Here is an 11,558-nt window from a genome sequence, read left to right as displayed (position 1 = left end):
CGCATACTGCTGATAAGGCTGTTGTACCGCATTCTGATTATTGCTCCAGCTGAAGTTAGGATGATTGCGGTTGTTGGGATGATAAGTGGCTGGAACTGGTTGTTTTGACCTCTGAAAGTTGCTCACAAATTGAGCTGATTCACTAGAAATAACACACTACTCAGTTTCATGCACACCCGCACAAAGCTCACAAACACTTGTGATATGATTAACTCCATAATTAGCCAAAGAATCGACCTTTATCGTTAAAGCCTCAAGCTGAGCAGCTATAGCAGTAGATGCATCCACCTCCAAAATTCCTGCTAGCTTTCCTTGAGGTAGTCTCTGAGTTGGGTTCCGGTATTCATTAGCAGCCATTAGTTCAATCAACTCATAAGCTTCATCATAGCTCTTAGCCCATAAGGCTCCACCTGATGCTGCATCGAGCATGGGTCTTGATTATGCTCCCAAACCATTATAAAATCAGTTGATAATCATCCAATCAGGCATGCCATGATGATGACACTTCCTAACCATTTCCTTCTAGCACTCCCAAGCCTCACACAAAGATTCTCCCGATTGTTGCGCAAATTGAGTAAGAGCGTTCCTGATTGCAGCTATTTTTGCCATAAGGAAGAATGTAGTAAGAAACTTCTAAGCAAGATCTTCCCTATTAGTGATAGAAACTGCTGGTAGAGAATGCAACCAACACTTAGCTTTATCCCTCAAAGAGAATGGGAAAACCTTAGCTTAACAACATCTTCAAAAATATTCTTGAATTTGAAAGTGTCGCAAATCTCGATGAAATTCCTAACGTGCATGTTGGGATCTTCCGTTGGAGAACCCTCAAACTGGACTGGATTCTGCACCATCTAAATCATGCTAGCCTTAATTTCAAAAGTATTAGCCGCGATGGCTAGTCTGATAATGCTAGACTGAATGTCATTAATCTTCGGTTGAGAATAATCCATCAAAGCTTTCAGATTTGCTAGTGGTTCTCCTATTGCAATAATCACTTCTTCTTCAACTTTCTCAACTTTTGCAAAACCTTCTTTAACCACTTCAACTTCTTCCTCCGCTTTATCCAGTGTTTTCTTGTGAGATCGAGAACACGTTAGCATAACGCTCTCTAGAGTACCTAAAACACAAACAAGTAAACAAGTAAGTAAAATATCCGAGTCAGTGAACTTTAACGACCACTAATGTCAAGCACATAAACTAAAAATTAACACTGAGTCCCCGGAAGCGGCGCCAAAAACTTATTAGGGTGAAAACACGTGCTAAAATTACACGCAAGTATACGTGATCACAAGTAATATATAATACTTTCTAGTTCGTTCCTACAGAGACTCTTTTAGTTAACTTAAGATTATGCACATGTAAAACAATGGTATGGCTATCACTCAATGCTAAGACAATAACCATTTGAGATGTTTATAACTAAGATTAAACTAACATGTAATTAACTAAGATATTAAAAGTGATTGAAATAACTATATGAGACAAACATTGGATTTTAACTTCATTAAATACTTCATTCAAAGTCATTGTTCTTAATCTTAGCATGCAATGGTGATGATAACTAATCAGATAACACGAAACTAGTAAACGCCAACTGTCGTTGTATGAATAACCTACTACCAGACATCCACAAAAGAGATAGAAGCTGAATAGACACCAATTATGTTGAGACCCTATATTTCTATAGAATTTGACAACACAAAGGTTTAATGCACAAGTTATCTATCGTAATTACATAGGGCAAGTAAGATGGTTAAAATTACTTACGAATCATGCATACCAATTATACATGAACCTATGCTAGCACGACATTTGGCGTTTACTAGTTTCGTGTTATCAAATTTGTAAGTCATATGTCATAGCCTATTTGTATATTCGAGGATTCAACTCAACTCAAATAAGAATGTAATAAGTAAATAGTGGATCGACCGTCAGAGAGATCTCGCAAAGTAATATCTGTCAAAGGATTCAGAACAAGGTTCATCTACAGACTTGAGGAGTTAATTCACTGGAAGAAGTTCAAGAAGTTGATCATGCCTCAGTGATATAAATCAAGATCGTGGATTTAATCAAGTGACAGAGATCTCGTTAGAGTATCATTAATTACAAGGATTTAATCTGAAGAAAATCAAAGCGTCAAAGTCAAGACATGAAGAAACGTCACGGAAGTTAGTCACTCATGAACCAGACAGTACATCGAGTGTCAACGTTGAAGTGGCGGAATTGATTCATAATTCTCAGTGATTTTCAGAAGATATTCAGAAGAATGGATGCTGCTCAGGGTTAGTATTAATTCTCTATTAATTAATTAAGTCATATAATTTAATTAAGTAAATAAATTATATCTGCAAGGATTAATTTATTGATTAATTAAATTAATTGATTAATTAATTCAGAATTAATTTTAGGAATTTTCAGAATTTTAATTGGATTAAAATCTGCATTAAATCAGCAAGACAATTGAAAATGAACTAGCATGACAATCAGGATTGTCATACCGATTGTCATGCTAGGCCATTTTCAATAGTCTCACCGAAAGTTACACTAGGAGGAGGATTGTCTTGCTAGTTCATTCTGATTGTCATGCTAGTTCATTCAGATTGTCTTGCTAGTTCAATCCATTGTCCTACCGATTGTCTTGCTGAGCTTAGGATTGTCTTGCCAGTTCAATTCTATTCTGTTGATTAAAAAGAAGCAGACAAGCAGCAGATCAAGAATATACATCCAGAGAAAAGAAGTCAAGAACATACAGAGAGAAAAAGCAGCCAAATATTTCATCTTATCTGCTAATTCAAAGATCAAATTTCTAGCTTGTAAAGTTAAATCCAATCAACTAGAAATCATTCTCTTGTTCTTGTTTAACAATCTAGCGGATCAAAATCCCTAGAACTTAATCTCAAATCGCGTTTAGCATTTGATTCTAATTATTGCAAAAATAGAAAAAGTTCATGTCGAATTTATTCTAGATTTGTGATAATTGATTTGAGATTAATACCTTGTAATCGATACAGTTGTTGTAACACCTTTCAAGTTTAATAATATTTTTATTTAACTTGAATTTTGTTTCACATTTTTTATTCCGCATTTAATTCGATTATTCGGTGCTGTTTGTATTCAACCCCCCTTCTACAAACACATTGGGACCTAACAATTGGTATCAGAGCCTTCTGATTAACGAACAAATCAAGATCCTAGACTTTTGTGATTTTTCAACTCCTTGAATTTTTATTTATTCAAAAATTCATAATGACTTCACATAAAGTTGGAACCGTTAAAATTCCACAATTTGATAAAGAGAATTATATCATGTGGAAGAAGAAGATGCTATTATTTTTACAAGTTGCAAATCCCAAATATTCAAACTTGTTAAAGAAGGGTATAAAAACTCCGATGGTTATTGAACCGGAGGTAATAATAGATGGTGTGGTGACTACTGAAGCTAGAACCTATCCAAAAGAGCCTGAAGATTTTACTCCTGCTGAGAAGGAAGAAGCCTCCTTGGATGCCAGCCTTCAATTAATATTAATTGATTCCCTTGATCCCTTGATGAACAGACATGTGATGAACTGTAAAAATTCCAAACACATGTGGGAAACTATTGAGGTGATTAATGAAGGCACAGAGGAAGTTAGGGAGAACAAGTTGGAAATCCTAACCTCTGAATATGAACATTTCAAATCAAATCCAGGAGAAGGAATTACTGAAGTGTTTGAGAGGTACAATGCGTTGATCAACAACCTGAACATCAATGGAAAGTATTATTCAATCAGGGAGGTCAACAAAAAGTTCCTTTTAACACTGCCAGCTCATCTTGAACATAGAATCACTGCCATTAGAGAAGCTAGAGATCTGAGTGAGATTTCTTTGGACAGGCTCTATGGAGTGTTAAAAACTTATGAGTTGGAGCAGATTCAACAGAAGGAAGTCTACGGGAAGGATAGAATGGTCAGCACATCTAATGCACTTGTAGCTGAAGGTCAACAACAACAACAATCTCAACAGTTAGAAAGAATGGTACAGTTTTCCAAGGGTGAGGAAAATGAGTTAGTAGCAGAATATGATCCTCCTACTACAAATCAATCAAGTGATGATTTTTATTCCTTGGAAGAGCTGGAGCAATTGGAAGATGAATCAATGGCCCAAATTGTCAAGAGATTCTCCCATGTCAGATTCAGGAGGAATCCCAAGCTTAAGTACAAGTCCAACTACAACAAATTCCAGAAAGGTGGATCTTCATCCTCTAACACCAGCAGTGGTGGGTACAAAACAGGGATGGTTGATCGAAGCACCATTAGATGCTATAACTGCAATGAGTTGGGACACTTTGCCACAGAATGTAGGAAGCCAAAGCAAGTAAGAAAGAACTCTGAAAGGGCTTATCTGGCAAAGGGAAGAAGCTGGGATGATACTGACAGTGAAGATGAAGATGAAGGAAATCTTGCTCTTATGGCTATTGATGGAAAAGCTTCATCGTCAAGAATAGAGGTAAAACTTTCTGATGCTGAAATGGTTTATCATCTAAGAGGTAACTTAGATTGTGCACGTCGTGATAATGAACTGTTAAGTTTACAGATCACAGACCTTGAGAAAGAGGTCAATGAATTAAGACTTGTGCACATTAATCAAGACAAATTAAAAGAACAGGTATCTTTTCTAGAGAATAGAGTTGACTGTTATAGAAAACTCGAAACTATTCTCAAAGACAAGATCACCGGTCTTGAGACTAAGGTTAGAGCCTACTTCAATTCTTGTTCGAAGGCTAAAGAGTTCTACAGTAAGCAAGCTGTTAATCAAACATCTGGAATAGGTTATGATTACAATGCTGCTATTGGAGAATTAGGCATAAACTCCCCTCCTCATGTCTGTGCTAAAGGGAGGGAAGTACCACATGTGCTTAAGGGTGTTGATGAACCCCTCTATAAAGCATCAATTGCTGAACCATTTGATGCGACCTCTTCTGTTATTCAAGAAGAAATATGTGCTGAGGATCATGCTTATGAGAAGATTGTTTCCAAGTCAAGTGAGTCGAAAGTTCCAGTCAAAGTTGTGAAAGCAACTGAGACTAACTCAGACACACATGAGTTGGATAACAATAATGCCATGTCTACCATGCATAAATTACCTGCTGTTAATCACTCTCATAAAGCATGTGGTGTTGCTAATTGTATGTCTTGTGCTTTTAATATGATGTATGCTTATTTTAATGGTAAGCATGTGTCTAATGATAAGACTACTCCTCGTCAGCATGTGAATAACAAGAAGCATGATAGGTCTAAGACTGCTAGTCCTTCTAAGGCTAGAAAGGAGACATTTGTGCCTAAGCTTAAACAGAAATTTGTTAACGCTGTTTACAAGGTCAAATGTTCAGTCATTGAGAAAGTTGAGGCAATTAAAATTAAAAATGTTGTTTTGCCTGACAAAGGACAGTTCTACAAGTATGCCGGACCCAACCAAGTTTGGGTTCCGAAGAAGGTCTAATCCATTTGTAGTGCAGGGCATTAAACAAGTATAACCGGTAGTGTGGATTCTTGACAGTGGATCATCAAGACATATGACCGGAGATAGAGCCCTGCTATCAAATGTGGTTGAGAAAGCTGGCCCCATGGTTACCTTTGGAGATAACAGCAAAGGTTTATCTGAGGGATATGGCTGTTTGCAAGCTGGGAATGTTATCATTGTAATTTTGTATATTGTGCTAGGTTATTATCAGGAAGCAGTATCTAACATATAGCACCAGTGACGAGACTTGAGAATATTACGACATATCAGACACCTGCTGCACATTACACTTGGAATTGTACTCTAGTAAGATGTGTACAAGTGTACTCCTGGTTGGTAAGTCAAAAGAGGAAGTCAATGCACCACAGTTCATGGACTTTGCAGCTGCAGATCTATTGGACTATGCAATTTCTTCTTCACAATCTCACTTCAGGTTGGTATGAACTAGTATACTGCTCAAGCAATCGTCAAGGACATGGTATGGCACTCTAACTGCAGTTACAATTTTATATGAATAAGTAGAGTCGTCATATTTATAACTCTCTTATCACTAGGCACAATCATATTGTGTTATATGTGCAGTGGTATATTGTTTATGCAACATAACAATTAGTATCTAAAGTACTTGACAAGTATCGGTCAATGATATGTTGTTAACATTATGTTGCAGATATTTGTAAGCTTTTGACATGAATGAGAATTACTTAGACTTTACCCTAAGTGATCAATGTTTTATCAAAAACTCATTCATATTGAAAAAAAAAATCAAACTTCTTTCTACATTAGTGATTTCTTATTTCGTGTAAAATCTTTTGAAATCACTATTGTAAATCATTTTCTCTCTATCACCATATATTCTGTGTTACAGGTTCAGTCTCCAATGACTTTCTTTCATTAACAGTCATGAGGTTGAAAACCCATAACGTCTATCCCAGACTGTAAAGACAAACACAAAAACAGAACCAACCAACACTCTCTTACCACTAAATGTAGTATGAATGAGCGTGAGGGAGATAGTGCCTAGTGCACCACATAAGGAAGGTTCTGTAGTCAACCCAGTAGCTCTGTCTCCTACATAGATGAGTAGTATTTAAACCGAGACAACTGCTAGCCCCCATACATCTTCTCAAAAAGATGTAATGGCTGAAAAGGCACAAAAACAGTTACTAGATTCATTCTCTCAACAGGGTGCGTCTATTGAATTTTGCCTGTCGGCCAAGGTATCCGATGTAGTGTCACCACTTCAAACATAATCAATTCTTGATGCACAAGGAGAGGTTACACACACAAAGGATGAGTTGACGGAAACAAGAGTTTCGACCATTTTAAGGTCAGATTCGATTGTTCAAGGTTCGTTAATGGACCAATTGCCTTTACAGGTGTTAGGAGAGGATATTGATCTAAAAGCCATATGTCAGTGGTCAGTGTCTACCTCCCCAGGCTTAAATCCCCTGGATGCATCTGCGGATAGTGGATCTGACTTAGGTGCAGATCGGCAACTTGTTGACAATGATTCAGATATTACCTGATGAGTTACAAGGAAATGTCTTCACAGGCATTAGAAGGGAACTTTGATCTTTATGCTAAATTCTTTGGATCATTGTTTACCTTCCCAGAATTCAAATCTGGAACCCTAAAAGGGAAACTAGCAACTTGTAGATTATGACTCAGATTCATCTGACGAGTTTAACAAGGATGGGGATTTGTGAACTCCCATTGCACCACCTGTGACCTCCTTAAGGATGGCTAAGGTGATTTTCCTTGCAGGTACAGCTGGATTATGGAGCTATGAGAGAAGAGTGATACACTTGTGAGAATGAGTGTAAACACGAGTGGAGAGAAGAGTGAAACACATGTGAGGTACACTAAAACACAATCACACACTCACAGTGAGGAAGAAAGAGAAACTACTTGTTATTTCTTTTCCAACCAAGTGAAATATGAGAACTCCTTCAGACGACGGCATACATTCCTTCTTTAAGGGGGAGATAAAAGCTTAAGTAATAGTTTGGAGGATTCCTCAACTAAGGGGGAGAAATAGCAGGGAGGAAGAAAAAGATCCTAAAAATGTACACTACACCACACCATTGTTGTTTGTAACTACGGATCCTATTGTACGGGAGAGGTGGTAAACACAAGGTGATTTCCTAGTAAGGGAAGAAGCTGTTAGGGGAGTACCATTGGTTTTTATCTGCGGATCCTATTGTACGGGAGAGGTGGTAAAACGAAGGTGATCTTCTTTAATCAGTTGATTCTCATAGGGGGAGAAGCAAGAGATATGGGCGTCTCAACAGGAAATGTGGTTGTACAAATGAAGATGGAACTACTTGAAGATATGTTCAGTCTAGAGGAACATCTACTTGGAATCTGGAAAATGTTAAATCTCATCCAGAACTTTTCTGCTATTTACTTTGCATGTATGTTTATATCTTTTTCTTATTTGTTAGTTGAGTTATCCTCTAGGTATTTGTGTGTTATTGTCTAACAAACAAATAGGGGGAGATTGTAAGTCATATGTCATAGCCTATTTGTATATTCGAGGATTCAACTCAACTCAAATAAGAATGTAATAAGTAAATAGTGGATCGACCGTCAGAGAGATCTCGCAAAGTAATATCTGTCAAAGGATTCAGAACAAGGTTCATCTACAGACTTGAGGAGTTAATTCACTGGAAGAAGTTCAAGAAGTTGATCATGCCTCAGTGATATAAATCAAGATCGTGGATTTAATCAAGTGACAGAGATCTCGTTAGAGTATCATTAATTACAAGGATTTAATCTGAAGAAAATCAAAGCGTCAAAGTCAAGACATGAAGAAACGTCACGGAAGTTAGTCACTCATGAACCAGACAGTACATCGAGTGTCAACGTTGAAGTGGCGGAATTGATTCATAATTCTCAGTGATTTTCAGAAGATATTCAGAAGAATGGATGCTGCTCAGGGTTAGTATTAATTCTCTATTAATTAATTAAGTCATATAATTTAATTAAGTAAATATATTATATCTGCAAGGATTAATTTATTGATTAATTAAATTAATTGATTAATTAATTCAGAATTAATTTTAGGAATTTTCAAAATTTTAATTGGATTAAAATCTGCATTAAATCAGCAAGACAATTGAAAATGAACTAGCATGACAATCAGGATTGTCATACCGATTGTCATGCTAGGCCATTTTCAATAGTCTCACCGAAAGTTACACTAGGAGGAGGATTGTCTTGCTAGTTCATTCTGATTGTCATGCTAGTTCATTCAGATTGTCTTGCTAGTTCAATCCATTGTCCTACCGATTGTCTTGCTGAGCTTAGGATTGTCTTGCCAGTTCAATTCTATTCTGTTGATTAAAAAGAAGCAGACAAGCAGCAGATCAAGAATATACATCCAGAGAAAAGAAGTCAAGAACATACAGAGAGAAAAAGCAGCCAAATATTTCATCTTATCTGCTAATTCAAAGATCAAATTTCTAGCTTGTAAAGTTAAATCCAATCAACTAGAAATCATTCTCTTGTTCTTGTTTAACAATCTAGCGGATCAAAATCCCTAGAACTTAATCTCAAATCGCGTTTAGCATTTGATTCTAATTATTGCAAAAATAGAAAAAGTTCATGTCGAATTTATTCTAGATTTGTGATAATTGATTTGAGATTAATACCTTGTAATCGATACAGTTGTTGTAACACCTTTCAAGTTTAATAATATTTTTATTTAACTTGAATTTTGTTTTACATTTTTTATTCCGCATTTAATTCGATTATTCGGTGTTGTTTGTATTCAACCCCCCCTTCTACAAACACATTGGGACCTAACAAAATTAGTTGTCATCGTCATTGCATGCTAAGGTTAAGAACAATGACTTTGAATGAAGTATTTTATGAAGTTAGAATCCTATGTTTGTCTCATATAGTTATTTCAATCACTTTTAATATCTTGGTTAATTGCATGTTAGTTTAATCTTAGTTATAAACATCTCAAATTATTATTTTATTAGCATTAAGAGATAACCATACAATTGTTGCATAGGTGCATAATCTTAAGTTACCTAAAGAGTCTCTGTGGGAACGAACTAGAAAGTATTCTATATTACTTGCGATCGCGTATACTTGCGTGTAATTTTAGCGCGTGTTTTCGTCCTAACAAGTTTTTGGCGCCGCTGTCGGGGACTCAGTGTTAATTTTTAGTTTATGTGCTTGACATTAGTGGTCGTTAAAGTTCACTGACTCAGATATTTTACTTACTTGTTTGCTTATTTGTGTTTTAGGTACTCTAGAGAGCATTTATGCTAACATGTTCTTGATCTCGCAAGAGAACACTGGATAAAGCGGAGGAAGAAGTTGAAGTAGTTGAAGAAGCTTTTGTAGAAGTTGAGAAAGTTGAAGAAGAAGTGATTATTGCAATGGGAGAACCATCAGCAAATCCAAAAGCTTTGATGGATTATTCTCAACAGAAGATTAATGACATTCAGTCTACCATTATCATATCAGTCATCACAGCTAATACTTTTGAAATTAAGGCTATCACGATTTATATGGTGCAGAATTCAGTCTAGTTTGGGGATTATCCAACGGAAGATCCTAACATGCACATTAGAGATTTCATCGAGATCTGTGACACTTTCAAATTCAATAATATTTCTGAAGATGCTGTTAAGCTGAGGCGTTTTCCATTCTCTCTGAGGGATAAAGCTAAGTGCTAGTTGCATTCTCTACCAGCAGGTTCTATCACTACTTGGGAAGATCTTGCTCAGAAGTTTCTTACTAAATTCTTCCCTATGGCAAAGACAGTTGCAATCAGGAACGCTCTTACTCAATTTTTGCGGCAATCGGGAGAATCTTTGTGTGAGGCTTGGGAGCGCTACAAGGAAATGCTTAGGAAGTGTCCTCATCATGGCATGCCTTACTAGATGATTATCAACTGCTTTTATAATGGTTTGTGAGCACAATCAAGACCCATGCTCGATGCAGCATCAGGTGGAGCCTTATGGGCTAAGAGCTACGATGAAGCTTATGAGTTGATTGAACTGATGGCTACTAATGAATACCAGATCCTAACTCTAAGACTACCTCAAGGAAAGGTAGCAAGAATTCTGGAGATGAATGCAGCTACTGCAATAGCTGCTCAGCTTAAGACTTTAACAATGAAGGTGGATTCTTTGGCTAATTATGGAGTTAATCAGATGACAAGTGTCTGTGAGCTTTGTGCAGGTGTGCATGAAACTGAGCAGTGTGCTATTTTTAGTGAATCAGCTCAATTTGTGAACAACTTTCAGAGGTCACAGCAACTAGTTCCAGCCACTTATCAGCCCAACAACCGCAATCATCCTAACTTCAGTTGGAGCAACAATAAGAATGCGGTGCAACAGCCTTATCAGCAGTATGCGACAAAGAAATTCAACCCTCCTGGTTTTTAACAACTGTAATATGTACCAGAACAACAACTACAACTCTAACAACTACCGCATGGAAGTATAAGTCAATCTAATGAAAATTTTGAATTGGAGGAATTGAGGCTCATGTGCAAAAGCCAAGCGGATTCTATTAAGACCTTGGAGAATCAAATTGGGCAGATTGCCAATGCTTTGTTGAATCATTAACCTGGTACACTCCCTAGTGACATAGAAGTTCCCGGCATGGGGGAAGCAAAAGAGCAGGTCAAGGCAATTACATTGAGGTCTGGGAAGGTTGCAAGCCCTAAAAAATCTCAAGTTCCTGAATCTGAAGTTGTGGCTGAAGAAGATGTGCAGAAGGAAGCAGAAGTGGAATCAAGGAAGAAAACTTTGGAACAAACTCCTCCTGAGGGTAATAAAGGGGAGAAACAGGTCTATCCTCCACCTCTTTTTTCTAAGAGGCTGCAGAAGCAAAAGTTGGATAAGCAATTTGCTAAGTTTTTAGAGGTGTTCAAGAAACTTCATATCAACATACCTTTTGCTGAAGCTCTTGAACATATGTCTAGCTATGCAAAGTTTATGAAAGGTATTCTCTCTCAGAAAGTGAATCTCGATGACTTAGAGACCATCGCTCTTAAGGAGTAATGCAGTGCTGTGCTGCAACAGAAATTG

At 37.0% G+C, this 11,558-nt stretch overlaps 2 non-coding genes across 2 annotated transcripts; one reads left to right on the top strand and one right to left on the bottom strand.

The window, feature by feature from the left end:
* Nucleotides 1-487: 487 nt before the first annotated feature.
* Nucleotides 488-594, top strand: LOC141662151 (small nucleolar RNA R71). Its single transcript, XR_012550279.1, has one exon. It is a non-coding gene; the product is annotated as a small nucleolar RNA R71 (small nucleolar RNA).
* A 9,692-nt stretch (nucleotides 595-10,286) lies between these two features.
* Nucleotides 10,287-10,393, bottom strand: LOC141663092 (small nucleolar RNA R71). The gene has a single exon (XR_012551177.1). It is a non-coding gene; the product is annotated as a small nucleolar RNA R71 (small nucleolar RNA).
* Nucleotides 10,394-11,558: the final 1,165 nt, after the last annotated feature.

The sequence above is a fragment of the Apium graveolens genome, chromosome 5 (genome assembly GCF_009905375.1).
Source record: "Apium graveolens cultivar Ventura chromosome 5, ASM990537v1, whole genome shotgun sequence".
Classification (NCBI taxonomy): domain Eukaryota; kingdom Viridiplantae; phylum Streptophyta; class Magnoliopsida; order Apiales; family Apiaceae; genus Apium; species Apium graveolens.
The sequence above is the reverse complement of the archived record's forward strand: the minus strand, read 5'-3'. Positions and strand labels throughout refer to the sequence as shown.